This window comes from Triturus cristatus, chromosome 7 (assembly GCF_964204655.1).
Source record: "Triturus cristatus chromosome 7, aTriCri1.1, whole genome shotgun sequence".
NCBI classification, from domain to species: Eukaryota; Metazoa; Chordata; class Amphibia; order Caudata; family Salamandridae; genus Triturus; species Triturus cristatus.
Genome location: NC_140590.1, coordinates 517,913,265 through 517,937,162, shown reverse-complemented (window position 1 = coordinate 517,937,162; position 23,898 = coordinate 517,913,265).

The following is a 23,898-nucleotide window of genomic DNA, read 5'->3' as shown; positions in this document are numbered from 1 at the left end:
TTCACAGTTTGTACTGGTGGCCATCATTTTGTGTTACTCCATTGAGTACAGCATAAGTAGCATCACCAGCACCAGTGATCACACAAGAGGAAAGATGATTTTGGACACGTTTGAGTCATTTATGGGTTCATAGCGGCACACCGGACTTACCATACATATGCTAAGCCCGAGCTCCTGGGCACACACACATCGCTAACCTAGTTGACGCTAGTGAAATAGAATGCTTGTAGACAGCCAAGCGCACACTGTAAAATTGGTGTTTTAAAAACCCACACGCACTAAGTCGACCATTGCTCCCATCACTGAGCTGGGCTGTAGCTGCCAGGCTGGACAAATTGCCCTTTAAAACTAAGAATTGCCTTGTTTTAGCTCTTCTTTGTTTCGCACCAGCTCAGACAGCTGTGGAGACCCAATGTGAGATGCACTGGCTTTAGAAGAGCAAGAGAACTCCTGGGAAGCCATTGGTTCTCGGGATCTGGTATGTCCTGATGCTGATCAGAGTTGATCTCCAACCACCAGGGGCATAAATCTGCATTAGTTCCACAGGTACATGGCATTACCGTATCTAGTGTAGTCCCAATGCCGGGATAGACTTTGAGTCTGATTTAGAGTTTGGCAGAGATTGAAAAGCCTCCACTTTCAGTCGGAAACTCAAATTACGAAGTAGAATCCATGGGGTGAATATCCTCCACCACAGGGGAATTTCCAGCTGGGGGATTCACTGCCGCATTTAGCGTTTGCTGCAAGAATTGGAGGCATTTCAATTCTGTCTGAACTGTAAGTAAATCCGTAATTTCCACTTTCAATGCTTATTATTTTGTTCAGAAATTCTGCTGTTCCTCACTCCAGAGCAACTTGAGAACTGTACTGGTGATAGAACTGCATGCTGGTGGAGAGCTTGTTACTTGCGCTCACGTTTCCAAATGTGTTAATGGACTTTTGCCTCCTTGCCACTTTAGAATACATTATCACTGAGGATTAGAAGCACTTCAGTCTTTTTGGGACATCATCTGTGCAATAAACCCCCCAGTGAATATTTTAATGATAGCATGGAAAGGTACACATTTTAGCCTAATGCCTTCCTTCCTTTTTTAGGTCTGGCCTAGAGACAGCATTAAAGTTGGAGGGTAATGTCGTCATGCAAGAGTCTGAAGCCATTCAGGTAGGAGGTGAGGGCCAGATGCACGTAGGTGTTTGCGATTACCAATTAGCAAATGTTTGCAATTCACTATTTGGTAATCGCAAACACCCATGTACAAATGTGTGTTTATAACAACTTGTGATTCCCAGTAGGTCGTAAATAGACCTACCTCATTAATAGCCATGAGGTAGGTCTCGGTTTGCGACCCATTTAGAATCACAAAAATCACAGGGATGATGGGCTGCTGGGATCAGCAGACCACCATGTCTGCGATTGCTTTTCAGTAAAGCAATTTATTTTTAAAATACAGCCCGTTAAACGGGATGCATTTTAAAAAGACAATGAAAAGTTTTCTTACATTTTTTTACGAGTAGACAGTGGTCTGTGGGACCACTGCCAGCTCTAAAAAATGTTTTTACAAACATTCTCAAAGGGGAAAGGGTCCTTTATTTACCCCTTCCCATTTGTGAATGGGTTGTCACCTACTTTAAGTGTGCAGTAAAATGCGAATGTTTTACGACCACATTTGGGTCACAAAATATTCACACATACCACTGCAATTTGGTATTAGGAAGGGACACCCTAAACATGTCCCTTTCTAATACCGAATCACAAACCCAATTTGTGATTTTGTAATAGGTTACCAAATGGCAAATTGGGCCTTTGTACATTAAAAAATGCCATTTTGCAGTCGCAACCCACCCGATTCTGTGGATTGGGTTGTTTATAAACAAAAAAAATGTTTGTACATCTGGTCCTCAGTTCTTTATTTCTATTTCTAGTTAAGCCCTGAGATCACAGCAATAGCAGCTAGGTCTAGTCAGGGCTTCTTCCTCCCTTCCCGTCTCATAGCTTCCACTGCAGATCACACACCAATATTCTATTACATCATTCACTGTCACCACTCCAGACACCAGCTGAGACATACAGGGAATGGGGACACCAAACACCTCCCTGACCCTTTCAGCCATTCCCTTGCACGTAAAGCATGTGGACAGTCATTCACAATCACTCAGACTCCAATATACCTTCCTTACTCATCCACGAACAGTATCTTGTTAAACTCTCCAATACCCAGACAGACACACATAGGCAACAAATAAAAGTTACAGAAACTCAGCAATGAGTCAGGACTTGAGGCACAACACAACAAGTCTGCACTCTCACAAAACACCATACAACATTGATTCACACAGGATATGTAGTCACAGTTGCCCAGGCAAGAGACACCCAGAGCACCAAACCCCCTAGCTTCCTTCAACAAAGGGTTCCCCTGTCATCCCTAAATCTACACATGTATGGCACAAACAAAACAAAAATGGAAAGTTTAATCATACATCACTTTAATTCTAAACTCCCTTGAACACACTAACAAAATCTATCCTCGTAACAAGTTACACACAGAGTACTCAGATTTCCACATTTCCTTACTAAGCCATGCAGCTGACACAGGCACATCAAACCTTTCTCCATCTTCCACAATCAACACACAAATCCCCAGAAAGATAAAACACTCCACCAAACACTCACACACAAAAGTGCAGCCCAGCACTCCAGAACGCCCCACACCAAATCATACTAGCTGGCCATACCAACATGACCATGATACAGGCCAAAGAAAGCCCTTATTAGCACGATCTTTGGAAAGGGCACAACAAAAAGTCAGTACACCTTCCAAAATGCAAATTTGACAGACTCCACTAGACACATACTGAACAATTATTGTCACAACACAACAATCAGACATCAGATCAGTCCAGCAATACAATCAATGAATCCAGACCACATCATAGGCAAAGAATTACTCACCTACAACACACTAGAGATGCATCAAACACTATTATTCAAATACAACACTGACAGACTACATTGCACACAAACTAAATAAAACACATTACAATACAATCACAAACATACTCCACCTCCTGTAGCACACCTCTGTCAAACCCCTCCAGTTTGTACAGGGTGATAACTGGTCACAGGTCACACTGAGGCGAAACTTGTAGCTATCACCCCACTTTGTGACACCATGGGGTACTTCCCTATGCAAGTACTTATCTTCTCCCACTTTGCACCCATGGGGTACTCACCAGTGCAACATTTCACACGGGGTGTTACTAGTCCCTAATTTAGGACTATACGGGGTACTCTCATATCCTACCTCTCATGACAGGGTCCTACAGTTGCGCAACTTTGCATACCAAGATATACTCCCCCATACAACCTCTACGGTTGGGGGACTGCACTTTCCCTGATTCGCACAAACACACACACTTTTGGACTACACTCATATCTCTCATAATAGTATTGTGTAGTTCCTAAGACCCCCCAGGACCTCGCATTTTGGATGACCTAAACTGAGGGCTTTGTGTGCAAACAGACTCTGGACACCCCCACACGATGAGTCAGCCATTAGACCAGCTAGCTCTATAGTGCCTCTACCACCCCCCTGTATTCTACAGCAGTGTAGGTAGTTTCTGGCAACCACTGAACATGACAACCCTGATTCCTCAGGTATCGTGGAAAACAATACGGTCTCTTTTGCTCAGTCACTCGTGCTTACTTGTCTCAGAACACAGATAGAATGATGATTGGAACGGTTTCAATATTTATTTATTGATCAAGCACCAGTCTAGTATGAAACATATTCGCTGCGACAATCAAAAGACAGGAGAAGACAAATGTGATCACTAGCACCAATATCGTAAACAGCAGATACATTTCTACTATAGTGCTAATAAGATGAATAAAAGCAGATTGTATAAAAGAATAGCATTGGCGTACTCCTATGATGCGTAATCTACTTAAATGTACCTAGCCTATGTTGTAGGTGAAGCATGTGCATGTAAGTACTAGGATATATCCTAATGGAGCCAAGAATCCCCCGGGGAAGAGCTAACGTCGAAGGATCAGCCTGCAGAGTCTTAGTCAAGCCGGGAAGGAATTCTCCTCTCTTTCTGTATGGGGGAATGAGGGTCTTTTATACTAAAGTGGTCACTCCAGGGTTTCTTCTGGAATCGATACGTGTTGAAAAAATTCACTAATCCTTTTCTAAACAAAAATATTCATGCATAGCTGGCTGTTGGCCATGGATGAAAAAAGTGGTGACCCTTTTACAGAATAAATCTGCCGTGCCTGGGGACATGTTCATGTACGTCAGGTACAGGGATTAAGATAGGGTACCAAGAGTCTGGTTTCAAAGAGACAGAAGTAAGCTACTAGGTAAAAGGTCACCTGTGTAGGACCGTTAAGTTGTGTGGATGGGGCAAAATGTATGTAATCGGAATGTACATGATGGGACTATCCTGAAGGACATGACAATAGGGTGGTACTCTTCCCCACATCCATGACACTTTGGCGTGCACAACAGCATGTATCTGCACAACAGCATGCATCTACACAAAAAATTAAAATTGAACACAAAAATAATAAGTCCATATTTTGCCACTTGGTAGTGAATCAAACTCAAAAGTCCCCAATTCCCCAAAGTTAACATCATTTTCACTTTTATAAAAGCCAAGATACCAAATGTCACTCACCTTATAAACTTCAGTTACCTTTAGTATTTCACAGATCCATCCATTCCATCAACCCCTCATTAAGTGGATCTAAAACCAATTGACAACAAAAATTCTTAAAATGGCTCTCCAAAACCAATACATTTGAACAGAAATATCATCTTATGTGCCCACGCATATCTACAATTATACCTCAATAAAAATGAATATCATTCTAAGACACCTTTTTATATCAAATACTAATCTCCCACCAAATGTGGCACACATGGTCTGACCCCGTCAGCAATCCCAAAATACTTCTGGTGGGTTCCTACTGATTACTCCCGAAGAACCAGAACCTTTTGGGCCTGGCGGCGCAGGGTACGCCTTAATCTCCTGGGTTCCTCCTGCTCAGCTACACAGAGACACGGGACACTCTGTTAGGCGTTTAGAAGATCAGATTTATTAGCTGCAGCTAGTACAGTTGTCCCAGAAGTACACAAGGTAGGTTCTCAGGAGACTGCCACTTCACTCTGTGGCGCACAAACTTTTATACCATATAGATACTATATACATTAACCAAGTATACTCCCAGCAAATACAAGAAGGAGCCAATAAGGAAAGTTGAAAAACAGGACAGAACCAATGGGAGAGATTTGAAAACAAAAGTGTCAGATGACTCGAAGAAACCTCTCCTCCAATTGTGTTTGTCACCCCTCCCTCAAACTAATTTATTAACGGATTTGTAACAAACTTGCAGGTGGTGAGATACGTTTGTGTGTGTTGGTGGACAGTTGTGAAACGAGAGAATGCTAGCAGAGGACAGTGAAGGCCAGACGATAAGATAAAGTCAGGAAAGAATAGTGTGAACCAACAGATAGTTGAGACGGGGATTAGAAAAACCAGACAGGGATTAGTGTACTCGGCTAAACCTAACACCAGCTTCGCAAATAGAGGCAGAAAGACCATTTTAACACGAAGCTGCAGAAAAAGCAGAATAGACTTTGCTCGCCGTGCTGCCTGAGTGATAGCAACACAAAATGGCGGCGGAGCACAAGATGGTGGGTTGATTCGATCACGATTGAAAATCGAAGTTCCTCAGACCCTCCTTTTGCCAGAACTCAGGCAAGGTAGACTCATGTTAATCTGAGTCGATGTCGATAGCCATGAGGTCATCGAGCTGTTGCTGTAACATCATTCTTATGTTTTCTGTTCTTGGCGATTTGGGCTTAGGGATGCACATGGTAGCACATAGGTCACAGATGGCGGGACCACAGTGCATACAAAGGCAACAGGAGAAAATAATGGTCAAAATTATTCCGAGAAATGTCAATGCTTTCCAACCCCATTTGGACAGTAGTCCCCAAAACCATTCCGAAAAAGGACCAATCTCCTTCATCCTGGTGAATCGACTCAGAGATTATATGTAACTTGGAGATAGCTTGGTATGCTGTCGGAGCGTCATTAGGTATGAAAATACAGCAACTTGACCCGATCAATTTGCACACTCCACCACGATCTGCGAGAACAAAGTCTAAGGCAACCCGATTTTGTAAAGTCATAAGACGGTCCGCCTGTAGTCCTGCCATGATATTACTTAAGGCTCCTACAGTGATGTCTATTGTGGTCTCTACGACACGGACCAGTTGCCTTATATTTCTGCTGTTGGCCATTGGACCCCAAAAAGGAAGAAATCCTTTGAGGAAATCTCCTCCCTCTTGTTCTGCTGTGTCTTTCGAATCAATAATCCCTCTGCCATATCTGTTTCGATGATAGTTTGCAGAAGCGGTGTATGTAGGGGGAAGGAGGAAAGCTATATGACAGGTGCCAGAAAAAACCCATGGGTAACCATGTGTAAGCTCTATTATAGCAAATGAAATAGGTACCTTGAGATGGCACTAGAGGAGGCGAGTTCTGAGAGGAATAAACATACGTGTGGGAACAGTTTTTTCTTTGTATGGTGTCAGAAGAGCGATCATTAATTTGCAGACAGAAATTTCCCTGATGAGGAATCGTCCAAATGGGCGGAGATTTTCTTTGTTTGATTTTATCACTAAGACTAGAGACATAATGGACGCTTTTCTTTCATCAATGGAAATCTTATTATTTTTCATGATTTTAGCCATAGCTACCATTCCCTTAATTAATGAGCTATGACTAAAATCTGGACCACCAATATGTGAACTAATGGAGCGTTTGAACTTACTTTGGTAGGCATTGGAGAAAATGACAAAATAAGCCTAAGCGGAACCCTCATAAGAGAACGGGAGAACCAAATATGGCCTTCCTTTCTCTGTGGTATGTGGCATAAGTCCACACACCCAACAGTCAGTCGTATTGACCACTAACTGGTGTTGATGCAACAACTGGACAAAGGAATTGTTGTAATATTCAGTTCTTCTAATGAGTTCATGTTGAGGAAGGGTATGAAAGAGATGTGGAGAGACAGTAGAAGAAGACAAAGAGGAAGAAGGAGAGACAACTTTTTGCTGCAGAGCATAAGCAATCCAACCCATAAACGCCAAAATAATACACAATAATATAATAACACATAAGGTTATCTTAAAACGACTGTACATTGATTTACAGGATTCTTTCTTCATCTCATCTTTTCTCTCTCTTTTGTTTGGTGTAGTTTCCATCTTTCTAATGGATGCTCACGGCAATCTTCCTCGATCACTCAATTATGATTGTTGCCGTTCTATGACACTGCAAGTCCTGCAGGCCTATTGCCACTATTCAAGTCACAATTAAGACTCCTACCGTGACCCTGCAACCGGGACAGAATACTACACAAGAGAGAAAAATCTTAAGTCTTCTTTTGTCTAGGTCTCAGGTTGTATCGTTTCTTTCCGGGAATGTTCTGATTTTGAAACAATGTTCGTGGATTGGTTGTATCTAATCGACGATGTGATGGTATTCCTTCCTGTAAAATATCGTCGTCCTCTTTCTCAGACAGTGTCCCATTTAGGCGTGCATCACTAAAGGGTATGAATCGTGGAACCTTCTCACTCTTAGATTCACCAATACCCCTACGCACCCATTGATCATAAGGTAAGGGCAAAGGCACTTTCTTGCAATGCACGCCGTGAATCTAATTTTTCTTTCCCTCGACTTTAACTGCTGTTCTCGTGGTGAGTAAGACCATTCGGGGCTCCCTCCATCTGGGCTCCAAATTTCTCGTTTTCTGAAATGTTTTGATGCAGACCCAGTCACCTGGTCGGATGGAATGACCTGGGTCTGTGGAAGCCTCTGGTAAAGTACTCTGAACCTGTTGATGGAGAACACGCAATTTAGTCGTGAGATCATGCAAGTAATCAATCAACATTGGATATGGCAAGTCTGAGTATTTCTTAGGGCGAGGGACTCCCCATACATTAGCCGGGCGTCCAAAAACCACTTCGTAAGGGCTAAGTCCCAAACGAGAGTATACTGCAGTTCTGTTGGATAGTAGAGCTAATGGGCCAATTGAGTCCTGTACTAGCCTGAATCTTTGCTAATTTCAACTTCAATGTACCGTTGTAGCATTCTACTAAACCCGCTGATTGTAGATGATTTGCCGCATGAAACTTTTGTTTGATACCAAGAACCGAACAAACTTTCTGCATGACTTGGCCAACAAATTCGCTCCCATTGTCACTCCAGACAATGCGCGGCAAACCAAACCGGGGGGCACATACCTTGACAGGAGGCGAATTCACCAGGCGCATTTCTCGGGGGCAGACCACTGGACCACCAGGACGCTTGCGGGACGCTGACGCTGTTGTTCCCCTCGCCACCACTTCCTCGTTGGCCGCAGTGGGGGGGAACTACAGCTCCCGTCATCCTCTGCTCTCTGCCCGCCTTCCTTCCGGACAGCAGCGCGCCCGGAGGCGCTACAAATACAGAGGCTCCCTCGGTGGAGCGGGGGGCACATACCTTGACAGGAGGCGAATTCACCAGGCGCATTTCTCGGGGGCAGACCACTGGACCACCAGGACGCTTGCGGGACGCTGATGCTGTTGTTCCCCTCGCCGCCACTTCCTCGTTGGCCGCAGTGGGGGGGAACTACAGCTCCCGTCATCCTCTGCTCTCTGCCCGCCTTCCTTCCGGACAGCAGCGCGCCCGGAGGCGCTACAAATACAGAGGCTCCCTCGGTGGAGCGGGGGGCACATACCTTGACAGGAGGCGAATTCACCAGGCGCATTTCTCGGGGGCAGACCACTGGACCACCAGGACGCTTGCGGGACGCTGACGCTGTTGTTCCCCTCGCCGCCACTTCCTCGTTGGCCGCAGTGGAGGGGAACTACAGCTCCCGTCATCCTCTGCTCTCTGCCCGCCTTCCTTCCGGACAGCAGCGCGCCCGGAGGCGCTACAAATACAGAGGCTCCCTCGGTGGAGCGGGGGGCACATACCTTGACAGGAGGCGAATTCACCAGGCGCATTTCTCGGGGGCAGACCACTGGACCACCAGAACGCTTGCGGGACGCTGACGCTGTTGTTCCCCTCGCCGCCACTTCCTCGTTGGCCGCAGTGGGGGGGAACTACAGCTCCCGTCATCCTCTGCTCTCTGCCCGCCTTCCTTCCGGACAGCAGCGCGCCCGGAGGCGCTACAAATACAGAGGCTCTCTCCGCGTCGTGGGACGCGCGCGGGCGACGCCGGGCTGAGCCCGGGCAGAGGGCGGGCCGTCTGTGGCCGTCCGGGGCCAGAGGAGGCCGGGCCGGGCTAATACTCTTGGTCATCGAGTAAAGACCTGGACACCTCCATATTTGCCAGAGGACAGTTGAGATAAGTCACGGGGGGGCCTGTGGGTCATTCACTGTTAGGTTGTACACTGGACAATACCCATTGATTTGTGTTTGAAATTGCTCTGTCACATATGGTCTATTAAGGGATAAAGCATCTTAAAGTGGTTGTTATAAGATATTATAAACCCGTCAGGCAAAAATTCTGCCATGGGGAAAACAAAAAAAAACCCCAGTAGGATAGGGGGAGGAGTAAAGGGAACCCTAGACGCATTTATCACACGAGCAGAATCCGTGCTAACACATGAAATATTACTGACGGAGCGTAGGTTATCCCTCGACTCCCTCCTGGCACATAAACGATCATCGCTGGGGACAATAGCTGAGTGTGTCACACCCGGGGTGAGTACCCCTGAAGGTCAGGGCACCTCCGCCCATAGCAACACCCAGCACGTGACCACAGTACAAGTTCACTCAAAGACGTTAGTAGATGGGGAACAAGAGTTAATAACACTGGAGGGGTCTTTAACTCCCTCTCGTCAACATCATATTTCACCGTCGAGATTGAATGTAACTGCATCAGGAGATTTTGAGCCAGATATACCGGGCAATAGGGAAAATGGAGATGAAGAGCAGGATGGGACCACAACTGGGGGGGAGCGGGAACCTGACACCTTAATTGGGAGGGAAAGAGAAGTGATTACCCGCTCTAAAAAGGCGTTACTGGTGCCAGACTCCAACCTAGCTCCTGGCTCCAGTGTGAATGCAAGGTCTCCGGCTACCTCATATCGTAAAGGAACGGAAAAATCTAGAAACGTAAATAAACTGAAAAAAGGAGCCCCCAGGAAAGAACCGTTAGTTATTGAGGATGTAAGAACTTGCCCACATTGTGAAACCTGCTCTCCGGTAAACAGGAAGGATTGGCCACAGGAGTTATTGAAAGCATTAGAGTCCAATATAGAAGTTCTTCTCCGTAAACATTTGGCCCCCTTAGCAGAACACATTAAGAAAATTGAGGTGAAAGTAAACAGGTTGCTAGAAACACATAATGGGGAACACCCAGTGGCCCAATTAACTACGAGTCAGGAAGGGTTGGGGAGCGTTTCGTGCCCTGCCAGTGCCGGCACAAATAATAGTAGGTTGGTAGGGAGCAACCAGAGAGTTGCCCCTATAGTGAGCAAGGACAATGATATACTCCCTAACATCGTACCGCCCAGCTCACAACAGGAGGGTAAGAATAAAGGGCTAGCAATAGCTCACAATCTATCTGACGCACAGGTGCAGAGTACACCGAGTTTGCAGACTCTAGACTTGCCTCCAGCCTCTTGCCCTTACACAATAGTCCTGGTGGGAGTCCCTGCCCAAAATCGTGACAGAGAAGAGTCCACAAGTTCCCTGATCAATAAGACTAATCATTGGTTGTATAACAACGTGAAGGGAGTCAACCTGAGGAATAGTCAAATTCTCATGGCAAGGAGGGTAGCTTGGGTTGGACCCTCAGAGAAAAAATTTCCTGGGGACTGTGTTATTGTTAACCTCAGAGACCCGCAGATGGTAAAAGAATTACTTGCTTCCAGTTATGGGTTCTTTGATAGAGGGTCGACAATAAAAATGCTGCCACTTAATTTCTTTTATAGGGACCATTTAACAGAGTCACGACAAACGACTTGGAGAAGAAGGGTGACACCCATTACAAGAACTAACAGCCCGTGGTCCGTCCCAAATCGGTTCACCCCACTATGTGAGGCAGCAGTGATGGACGATCTTGACTGACTGGCCCATGATGAGCACCTAGAGCTCCCATCCCCTTTAGTGAATTCAACGCAAAATGAGATTGCGGATATCAGGGGAAATATTCCTGTACTTACCACCAGGCAAAATGAAGTTACACCAAATCCTTTAGTTAATAGCTTGGTTCCTGGAGGGACTTGTCCTGCAGGATTCCTTGTCCATAAACAGCCCACCCTAGTCAGGAGTACGATAATTCATGAGGCTGAGGAAATTAGGGTGGTATCATGGAATATTGCAGGAATCTCAACCAAGCTAAAAAACAGGGAATGGTTGGATTTCAGCCTGCAATTTCATATTATTTGTTTACAAGAAACGTGGGAGACGGATAGTAGTGCTGCACATCTAGAGGGATATAAAATGTTTTTTGTACCTGCTCGGAAATCTAGTATGGGAAGAGCGAAAGGGGGACTAATAACGTATGTGTCTCTTGCGTTACAAGGAACCTGGGAGATATTGGGCTGGAGTTCGGATAATTTACAGGGTATCAGTTACTGTAAGAAGGGCCTAAAATTTGTTTTGATAAACTTTTATAACGCGGCCCAGTCAATGCAGAGGCTGAATGAGCTTGAGGATAGATTGTTAGACCTGCATTCCAGGGGAAATAATCCCCCAACCCTGATCTTGGTGGGCGACTTTAATTGCCATCAATGCCCACATCTGAAATGGGAAGGGGCTAAATGGGATTCTTGCCCATCTATTAAGGATTGGCACCTAGAACATACACTGGAAGGTAGCAAACTGGGAAACATTCTGGGCAGTTATGATTTAATCCCTACGATGGACTTAATCAAGCCCAGTAACTCTAACATCATTAACCCAACGTTTAAAGGCAGGGGCAGGGATACAATTATTGATGTTATCTTTGTTTCACATTGTCTTAAATACAGGATTGTAGATTTTAGTATTCAGATTAGCATTTTTAGCGACCACAACCCCTTGGTGTTGTCATTGAGGGATGAGGACTCTGCCACCCAGGCAAGGGCTAGGATGACGAGGGGTAAATTGGAAGCTATCGACCAAGGCAGGCGCTTACGTTGGTCAAATATAGATGGGGAAGCATTTTACAAAAAACGTATTGCATCCCCCGATAGTGGGATATGGATGTGCTTAGACCAGGAAGTCAAAGGTAAAAAACTGATAAGTGTCTTTGTAAATATGGCAAGCGATATCGATAAGCTACTCAGGGCCAAAATATCACCCACCCCCAATCTTCAACCAAAATGGTTCGACAAAGCATGCTCCAGTGCCCAAAAAGAATTAAAACGGGCACTCAAAAAGGTACCGAAAGATAGGAGCAGGATAGTGGAATGTAGGGCCCAATATAAATCGGCCATAAAGAAGAGGAAATATACTATCCAATTTGAGGCCTGGGAGAATTTAAGGGAGGCAGCGGAGTTGAGAGACATGTCTAAATTCTGGAAGGTGATAAATGACCCAATTTTCCAGCCACTGAATAATGAGAAGATGGCTTGTAATATCCTCCCAGAAGAATGGGTCTCTCATTTCAGTAAGTTGTATAACCACGGCAGTGTAACTGCCCACCAAGTCACAGATATGGGTACTCTTCCTAACTCTTGGGTGGAGTTCACAGTGGACGAGGTTAAAAATGGAATACTCGCCCTTACAAGAAACAAGGCCCCGGGGCCAGATGGAATTCCTCCAGATCTATTTTTATCACAGGTTGAGCTGTGGGCCCCTATACTCGTGAGAATTTTTAATACAGCAGTGGAAGAGGGACAGCCCAGGTCCTGGTCAACTGCCAATATTGTCCCCATATTTAAAAAGGGTAACAAGAGCAATCCTCAATGTTACCGCCCGATCTCTTTAATAGATGTGTCGGCAAAGGTATTAGGGAAGGTGATTCTAAATCGTTTAATGGACTGGGTGGAGGAAAAGGAAATCATTACAGACACCCAGTACGGTTTTAGAATGGGCCGCTCAACATCAGACCAATGCCTCAACTTATATAACCTGGTCGCAAAGTATACTGTGGCTGGTGAAGGCATAGTTTTTTTAGCCTTCATGGACCTGACAGCAGCCTTCGACCGGGTTAACAGAGGAAAACTATGGGAGATCTTAGAGTTGCTAGGGGTAGACTTAAGTTTGATATTCATTTTAAAAACATTGCACATGAATACTACAGCCCAGGTCAGGTATAACAACGAGGGGAATCTCACTGATCACTTTTCTTGCACAGGGGGCGTGAGACAAGGCTGCATTTTGGCGCCTTTTTTATTCACACTGTACATAAATGGTTTGAATAAAGCTCTAAGAACCTTGGGGGTTGACTGCCCGAGAGTGGCAAATAGAAGTATACCTGTCTTATTATACGCGGATGACGCAGTACTCCTCTCACGTACAGGGAGGGGACTGCAGTCTCTTATCGATGGCTTTTGCGAGTTTATGGCAAATCTAGATTTATCCCCTAACCTAACAAAATCTTACATCTTGGAAGCAGGAAAAAGACCAACTAAGAATTTCACTTTTAAAATTGGGGGACACAAACTAGAGAAGGTCGAGGTCTTCAACTATTTAGGGATTATCTTCGATAAACACCTCAATTTTAATGCACTAATTGTAGAAAAATGCAAACAGCATGTGAACATTATGGGCTCAATTATGAACCGAGCCACGAGATTAGGTCGGTGGTCATTAACGGAAATATTGAACTTATATAATTCAATCTGTTGTTCCAAAATCATGTATGGGAGTGAGGTCTGGGGATTCACAAACATTTCCACTATACAACGGGAGGAAAATAAGTTTCTTAGGAGGATTTTGCAAGTTTCTCAAAGCACCCCGGCCCATATTATCCATGAGGAGCTAGGGCTTCCCTATATCTCCGACAGATTAAGCCTTAAACCACTATTGTGTTGGATTAAAATCTGGACCAACCCCGAAGCTAGTCTAAGTAGAGATATATTAACAGACTGTATCAACAGGGACAAAGGTCACAAGATACCATGGCTTAAATACGTAAAGGATAAATTGGAGTGGCTGGGTTTTGCAAGATACTTCAAGGAACCTATGTCCCTAACGCCGCAGCTAAAAGCCACGATAAAAGCAGAGTATATGAGGCGGTTAGCCTGTGCTCGGGAAGATAGCGAAATATTGAAAGGGTCCGTACGATCACATATATTAACAAAATCTGTTGTAGTTCTAGAACCCTACTTGGCACAGATCTATAATAAAAATGATAGATTTTTAATGACCAGATTCAGACTGGATCTTTTACACCATATTTTAGCTGTTCCCGCAGGGTTCACGAAAGATACTGGTTCAAAGGGTCCCTGTGGCTGCGATCTGGGATCTCCACAGGACACCCTCCACTTTGTATTCTTTTGTCCATTATATGAATACCCGCGGGCTCTTTTCTTAAAAACCATCCTAAGAGCGAATAAATTCACCCAAGTCAGAGTAGCACTCTTATTTTATTTAGAAATCTGTTTATTGAATTTTAAAGTTTGCAGCAAGAAGATTATACAATGCAGTGCAGAATGGCAAAAAGCATAATTACAGCTGATACACAGTAAGGACTCGTAGCATGCCACATATAAGCATAACACTTTACGCCAATTGAGGAGCAATCAGTATGGGCTAAAGTTGTGACCCGTGAGTCTGTAATGACCACTACCATCACGCGTGTTGTAGCAGTCACTGTGTCAGTTGAGAGTAGCAAGTCACCGCCTTATTCACTATAGACGCGTGCTGCCCAGTGTACCCCCAGATCAATAATCAAACAGCCTTGCGCACCCATACTGCAACTGGGGAACTGGCCTGCTTGCCACAGAACAACGAAAACAACATCTAACAGCAGCTCTCCTGTCTCAATTCCAGGCGTCCTTCTCCCTCAAACCCCCCCTCCCGTCGAGTCCCCCCCCCGGCTCCCACCCCAGGAACGTCATGTGTAGGAACATCCGGGCTGCGACGCGCAGGAATGCCAGAATCCAAGCAAATCAGCCCCAGCGCTGCGGCACCCCGTCAGATCGGACCACCTCCCCGCAGCTAACCCGGGTCCTGCAGCTCACCCTCGACCCCAGCCAGAGTCACCCCATCAGATTGTAGCAGGACCTGCAGCATCTCTCCCCATTGGGATGAGATCGGTGTCATCCGGAGACCCAGCGTCTCCTCTCTCCGAAGTGCCACCTCCTCCGCCTTGGCCCAGACTAGAAAAGAGCCGCGCCACGCCCGTACGTGTGGCGCAGCGTCTGCTTTCCAGCGTTTAGTGATGAGTCGCTTTGCCACTATGATCCCCAGGTCTATAAAACGAGATGCTACCTTGACCGGGGGTGACCTATGAAAGAGGTGCAACAGGTAAGTAGGCCACTCAGGAGGGATCTCCCGTCCCGTACACCGACGGAGTATCCCGTGTATCGCCTGCCAGTATGTACTCAGTTCCGGGCAGCCCCACAGCATGTGAAGCAGATCAGCATCAGCTTCCGCACAACGGGGGCAGCTGGCATCCACACGGTGGAAATACCTATTAATGGCGGCAGGCGTTAGGTAGGCCCTATGCAAGACGAAGAATTGTATTTGACGAAATCTCATATTTCGAGGTACCCTCCTCGGCCCCTGCAACACCCTGTCCCATTCCTTGTCTGTCATGGGGCGGGCGAGGTCTCCCTCCCATTTCTCGCGTAGTGCACCCAGACCCGGCACAGCATGCGCGCGCAGTGCCGCAGCAAACCACCTGATCAGGTGTCCCCCGCGGCCCAAGACATGGAGGTACTGCATCACCAAGTGTTGTTCCGGCTCTTCCCGTAGGTCTCCCCAGTGCCCCGTGAGCGTCTCTAGTCAGAGTAGCACTCTTATACTTAAAAATCTCTGCTGAACCTTTTACCTTGTTCTGTACTGTAAATTTTTTAAGATTAGCAGCTAAATTGAGGAAATCTAGAAGGGAGGTGTAAGTTATTCTGTTTGCCGGACACTGCAGACGAGGCCTCTGGATTAAAACTACTGCGAAAGATTATTATTCAATGTATACAGAATAGGAGATAACACGTGGATTTTTTGAAATTTTTGTACTGCAACATTTAGAGTGCTTGGGATGTTATAAGAAGTTCTTTTTTATTTAGGCCATGGCTTATTTTAAAATGGATTGTTTTTATGTAAACTACGATCTCGTATTTTAAATTAATGTTTATGTGTTGGTATCACATATCTGTATAGTTGTTAGCACCCTGCACTTTATAATAATTATGAATTTGTAATCCAGCCCGAAGTTCAGGCCCAATCCTGCTATTGTGATCTTGGAAAGGCCCATTAGATATGTTTTAACTTAATGTATTTAGGACGAATTGTTCATATAATTGTATATGACATGTGTAAATATATTGTTCTTTTCCTGGATGTTTTAATATCCGAATAAAGATACTTTTGATGATGATGATGAAACCGGGGGAAAAATTCTTTCAATAGAATTTTGGCTGTAGATAAGGCTGTGTTATCTTTTAGAGGGTATGCTTCTATCCATCTTGAAGAGGCGCATACTACCACCAGAACATATTTGAGGTTGTTGCATCACTCCATATGAATATAGTCGATCTACAATACCTCAAATGGATATGTCGGAGGAGCAAAATGACCTGCTGGAGTTGGGGTTCCCTTTCCCGGGTTGTACATCAAACAAATAATACAATGTTTCACTATATTGTCTGCACATTTTGGAATTTGTTCATTTCGCCACACTGGAGCTAGAAGTTTGCATATACCCTTTGCACTTAAGTGGGCTGGACCATGTGCCATAGTGACCACTGGAAGCACGTAGGCATCTGGTAACAGCCAAGATTGGTGTTCAGATAATTCCACCCAACAACCCATCTCATCTAACATTCCTGTACTTTCTCTCCACTTGCTCAACTCTTTCTCTGAAGCCTCGTTCTGAATCGCTCGTACACTTTCCACTGTATCCTCATACATTCCTCTCTCTCTAACCCAATTTGCAGGATCCGCCACATACATTCGACTTGTTGCATCTCTCGCTGTCCTTTTTGCTACCTCGTCTGCAAATGCATTTCCTCGACCAACGTCATCCGTAATCTTTTTATGTGCACTACATTTCACAATCGCTATTTGGGTAGGTAAGGCAAGTGATTCAAGGAGATCAGTCACTAACTGACCATGTTGTATTTTTGTGCCATGTGAAGTGAGAAATCCCCTTTCCTTCCAAAGACGCCCAAAGTTGAACGCTACACCAAAAGCATACTGACTGTCAGTGTACACGTTCACTCTTTTCCCTTTCGACAACACACATGCTCTTGTTAAAGCTATCAATTCTGCTGCTTGGGCTGAATTTTGCCTAATACGTGCTGTTTCCACAACTGTATGCAAGGTAGTTACATTATAGGCTGAAACTGTATCCCCATTAGGCATTTTAAAACAAGAACCATCTACCCATAGAGTTCCATCTGGATTCTCTAGCGGTGTGTCTTTCAAATCAATTCTTCCTTTAGTCTCTTCCTCAGTACGAAAGAAACAATCATGTTGCTCCTCAACACTTTTCTCATCTGGAAGGGGCAACAGAGTGGCTGGATTTAGTGTATTATATCGTTTGATGTGTACGTGACTAGCCAACAGTGTCAGCTCGTATCCAGTTAGACGAGCGCTCGTAAGATGCTGCGTTTTCGTTCTATTTAGTAAGGTATCCACTGCATGTGGTACCATGACAATGAGAGTGTTATCCAACACTACTCCAGCAGACTGTTGAATAGAAATTGCTGCTGCTGCTGTCACTTTGAGGCAACTGGGCAATGCTTTAGCTACTGGGTCTAACGTAGCTGAGAAATAGGCACATTGCCGCTGCTTGTCTCCCAATCGCTGTGTTAAAACTGACAATACACAACCTTCCCTTTCGTGAACATAGAGCGTAAAAGGCTTACTGTAATCAGGGGTACCCAATACAGGAGCGGAACATAGAGCAGTACATAAATCGGAAAAACTCTTTCGGCACTCATCAGTCCATGGAAGGGGCTGAGGCGTATCTTTCAAAGTGAGGGCCAACAGAGGTTTGGCTATCAGAGAGAAGTTAGGGATCCATTGCCTACATTAAGAGGTGATACCCAGAAAGGCACGTACCTCTCTTTGTGTGGATGGCACATACATTTGCGTAATTGCCTGAATTCGTTCTGGCGTTAATCGTCGTACCTCCTTTTATAGGAGATGACCCAAGTAGGTAACCTCTATACGAACGTATTGTAGTTTGGAGGGTGAAACCTTATGATTCAGATCAAACAAATGGCGTAACAATGCAACAGTGGCATTTTTGCAGATCTCTTCTGAATCAGCAGCTATTAACAAGTCATCCATATACTGGATAAGAGCAGCGCCAGACGGCAAATGAAAAGTATCAAGATGACTTTTTAAAGCTTGGCTGTAAATAGAGGGACTTTCACAATAGCCTTGAGGTGCGCGCTTAAACCGGAAGCTTCGGCCTCCAAGAGAGAAGCCAAAAATGTCCCTACTCTCTTCTGCAATAGGAATACTAAAGAAGGCATTCTTTAGATCGATAACAGAAAACCAGGTCGCTGTAGAAGGTATCATTGTCAACAAAGCAGTGATACCTGATACTACGGGAAACTGTGGTACAACAATTTTGTTTACCTCCCGGAGATCAATCACAAAACGATATACAGGTGGTTGAGAAGGATCAGTGCGTTTAAGAACAGGAAGAATAGGACTATTGCATGTGCTACCTCTCGTTTCTTCAACCACACCCTTCTGAATCAAATCATGAATGATTTCCAAAAGCGCTTTTTCACCTTCAGTGGAAATCTTATACTGCGGAATGCGTGGCAATTCAACATTAGGTTTGAGAGTGACAACATAAGGTGGAATCTCAAGACAACCCACATCGTTCGGACCCGTGGCCCAAAGTGTTGCTGGAAGAGAAAGCAATTCAGGTGGAAACTGATCTTTGGATAAATACATTGGAGAAGTCAGTTTCTGTCCTAAAGTAAGATGTACACCAGAAGGAGAACAATATAATGTAGCATGCATTCTTTTCAATAGATCTAAGCCCAACAGATTCTCACCGCAACCATTCGTCAAGAGAAGTGGAACTTCCAAGTCATAAGGGCCAATTGTAATAGGCAAAGGGCAAGAAACTGGGTTACGAACAGGGGCGCCAGAGAATCCTACAGAAACATTCATTAAGCCAGACAAAGGTGCCCCAGGGAGTTTGGAATGAATGATAGAACTTCTCATCACCCCAGTATCTAGAAGAAATGGCTCTGAAACACCCATTGTAGTGACGTTAACATAAGGTCCATTCTGATCTACTGGAATCAACATAACTCCCTTACTTTGTCCATGGCTGTCCTAGTTAGCATGAAGATTTTCATTTCCATTTTCAATATAATGATCTTCATTATAATATTGCGTAGACCTAACATTTTGCTGATCAAAATAGTTCACGGAATTGGGAGAAGGAAGGGCACGCTGTTCTTGAGTCAACACACCTCGACCTCTACCTCTGTTTGCTGACCGAAGGCCAGCACGACCTCGTGGAGCAGATAACGCTCCATTGCGCTGTAATTAAACCGGACAACTATTCTTAAAATGACCTTCCTCTCTACAATAGGCACATTGATTAGGTCCTAACAAAGGTCGCGGAATATATGATTCAGGTTTTTGATACAACCTCTGAAACTGCGGAGGTTGTTGAAACTGAGGCTGAACATAACGAGGAGGATAAGCTTGTTGCAAGAGAAACTTCGTTTTTAATTCTTTCGTCTTTTTCTCTTGCTTTTCCTTCTCTTCTTTATCTCTATTCTCAAAATATTGTGCAGTAGCCAATATCTGGGCAGAAGAAGAAACAGCCCATGAACTTTCAGAATCTTTTAATTTGCGTGACAGCTCGGGAAGCAAATTAAATACGAATTTGTCCACAAATAATCGCTGTCCACCCTCTGTAGCCATATCCTGACCACTGTGATCGATAAATGTCTCCTCAAAACGAGTAAAGAAATCAGAGACACTCTCGTCTTTCTTCTGTTTGCATGCTGCTAATTTATCCCAGTTAACTCTCAATGCAGGCAACATAGTTTTCATTAATGTAATAATCCTACCAGGGAGTTCCGAAATCAAAGCTTCAGGCTTTGCACCACCCACTTGGTCTCTATCTGTGGTAATTATAACATCCCAAGTAGCACCTAATTCTTGTGCATGATCCTCCTTACGAATCTTGGCCCATATTGTCTGTGGGACCACATTTACCATCAACATGTCGATATCAGCTAAATTGATGATGCAGGCATCTACTGTCTGCGATAATTCTTTGTAATAACCTGCAGGGTTCTTACGGGGATCTGGTAAAGTCTGCTTAAGGGCCAAGACTTCAGATCGTTTCCATGGAACATGCACCCATATACGTTGAAAATGAGCAGGAACAGCTGCATTAGCACCTACTGCTGCAACCTCTTTCTTCCATACTGGAGGAACCTCTCTCATGGGATAGCTTTTCTGTGTTAGTCTAACCGACGGATCAGAATCAAGAAAAGCCTGAGAGAACAACAAAGACCTATAAGAAATAAGTGTCCTTACAGCTCTCTCAAACTTGGAACCACAACAAGTCCTTTCTCAAAATCAGTCTGGACATCTAACAAATCTTGTGGGATCGGACTCGAATCCACATCTTCCCATTCTTTAATGAGAGTATCGCACATTACATTAAAAACATATCTCTGCGTAGGCGCATTCCATTGTGAGAAAGTAGGTATAATATCGTACACACTGTATTGAGGACCCTTCTTGATCCATTTACGTGCGAGAGAGTCTAGCCTTTCTCGTTCTTCAAAATCTGGGAACTGACTACGAGACTGTCTTCGAGCAAAAGCCGGAGACACACTTAAAGCTCCAAAGAAAGAAGATAGAATACCAGTGACAGTGTCTGCGAGACGTTCACGCACAGACGGAGAATTAGACATAAGAATTGGAGACAAAGTATTAGGAGAACTGACAGGAGGAGAAACGATAATTGCAGGAGGAGCAGAAGGCGAAGGAGATCTAAGATCAGGAGATGAGGACAAAGAAGTTGAAGTTAATGGTAAAACTGGCGGAGGCGGTAATACTGGAGGAGGCAAATGCGGAAGAGCCGAAACAGGCGGAGGTACCGCTGGCGGCTGAACAGGCTGTAACAATTGGGGTGTATTGGCACTTTGTGCATAGGGCGGAGGCAACCTCAATAAATGGGACATTAGAGGATCTTCTTCTATATCTTTCTTGTTTTCAGAAGGGGAAACAGGCAACACCGGATAGCATTTATCTATCGCCATTCGATGCTGTCTTTCTGAAATTTCAGTCGCATTATTAATTTCATCATCTTTAAATTGTTGAGCAGCCTGTATAATCGTCATACCCTGTGCTTTCCTATCTCGTTTTGCTTGCTTAATTTCTTTCTGTTTGGCTTCCTTACGCCAAAGGCGGAAAGAGTCAAACATTGCCGGCCGGGCTTTTCTTTTGAATAGGACTGTTTCCAAATTATCTAGCACATTAGAATCGAAACTACCATTTTCTGTCCATTTTAAAACACCATCTTTCTTCGTGTATCGGGTTCATGTCTCGTTAAAGGCAATGGGGCCAATACCATGTTTCGAATAGAGCTCATATGTGGGAGTTCCAACTGAAGGAATCGGACAAGAGTCCTCAAGTCTGGAATCCCTATTACAACCAAAGCAACCACATTTTCCAAACTTAGTCAGACCAGGCATCTCACGATTTTACCTGACTGTTCACAAACTTCAAGGGAGTAAAACTCAGTTTACGCAGCACAAATGCACTTACCCTCGGTTTTGATTATTGCAATATTCGAAGACTAAGGACTACAAATACTAAGAAAACAAAGGACAAAAATTGTGGGCGTGACCCACGAAGATACTTAACTAAGGACGTCTTCTCACACCAACAGAGGCCCGTCTATCGTCTCACCTTACCATACATCATCAAAGATAGGGCCAAGGCAGGGCAGCAGTCAGGGCAGCGGTCGTTAGTAGCCGTCAGGAAGGAGTAACTGCGCTGAAAAAGACCTTCGGACCACTTTCGACATACAGGAGTCGCTTGAGGTGGCTCGCGAACCCTACGGAATTTTCTTGCGGGGTTCCTCACGACCTTCAGGCAGAACCGGTACCACTGAAGCTGCCCCACGTTGGGCGCCAGTTGAAGAACCAGAACCTTTTGGGCCTGGCGGCGCAGGGTACACCTTAATCTCCTGGGTTCCTCCTGCTCAGCTACACAGAGACATGGGACACTGTGTTAGGCGTTTAGAAGATCAGATTTATTAGCTGCAGCTAGTACAGTTGTCCCAGAAGTACACAAGGTAGGTTCTCAGGAGACTGCCACTTCACTCTGTGGCGCACAAACTTTTATACCATATAGATACTATATACATTAACCAAGTATACTCCCAGCAAATACAAGAAGGAGCCAATAAGGAAAGTTGAAAAACAGGACAGAACCAATGGGAGAGATTTGAAAACAAAAGTGTCAGATGACTCGAAGAAACCTCTCCTCCAACTGTGTTTGTCACCCCTCCCTCAAACTAATTTAATAACGGATTTGTAACAAACTTGCAGGTGGTGAGATACGTTTGTGTGTGTTGGAGGACAGTTGTGAAACGAGAGAATGCTAGCAGAGGACAGTGAAGGCCAGACGATAAGATAAAGTCAGGAAAGAATAGTGTGAACCAAAAGATAGTTGAGACGGGGATTAGAAAAACCAGACAGGGATTAGTGTACTCGGCTAAACCTAACACCAGCTTCGCAAATAGAGGCAGAAAGACTATTTTAACACGAAGCTGCAGAAAAAGCAGAATAGACTTTGCTCGCCGTGCTGCCTGAGTGATGGCAACACAAAATGGCGGCGGAGCACAAGATGGCGGGTCGATTCGATCACAATCGAAAATCGAAGTTCCTCACTCCCCATTTCTTTACAAATAAGCAAAAACCTCAAATTTGGAAATATCTCTGCATTTACTGTCATAAGTCATAATTCTTTTAATCCCATTCTAATCATTAGAATTGAGGTAAGATTGTAGCTATGCATTGGCACATTAGGTGATATTTTTGTTCAAATGTATTGGTTTTGGTGAGACATATTTTAAGAAATATTGTTGTTTATTGGCTTTAGACTCCCTTAATAAGTGGTTGATGGCTCGATCTGTGAAATATTAATGGTTGTTTGAAACTGAAGTTTCTAAGGTGAGTGAGGTGTGCAATCTTGAATGTTACAAAAGTGAAAGTAATGTTAACTGGGCAATTATGGACTTATTATTTTTGTATTTATTTTTTGAGTTACCTTTTTTGGAGTGTCGGTTGTGAGAATTGTTTGTACTTACTGCTGTTCGATTACACATTTGGAGAATTAGGCAGTAATTTTGTAAGGTATTCTATTACGGAAATGATATTTTAGAGTATACTATGAGCACGATGTACACTATGGACATCTCTAATTTTCACGATGGAGAGTCCTAAGGTTTTTCAAAAAATTAAATCTAATGAAATTGCAATAAGGAAATTACGATTTCAGTCTTACAATGAACTTTAGCACACTTTCAATATAGATGCTTAAAAAGATGGTGCTGGGCATGTTAATAAACGATTGACCAGAGATCGTTGCCTTACTTTACAACAATTTTAAGAATTTCAGGCCAGTTGAAAATTAATATTTTTAAGACCTAAATTTATCGATAAAACTCTCCATTTGGAGATGATGATGTAATAATGTGAATTGTAATAGCAATCGACTAGGTAT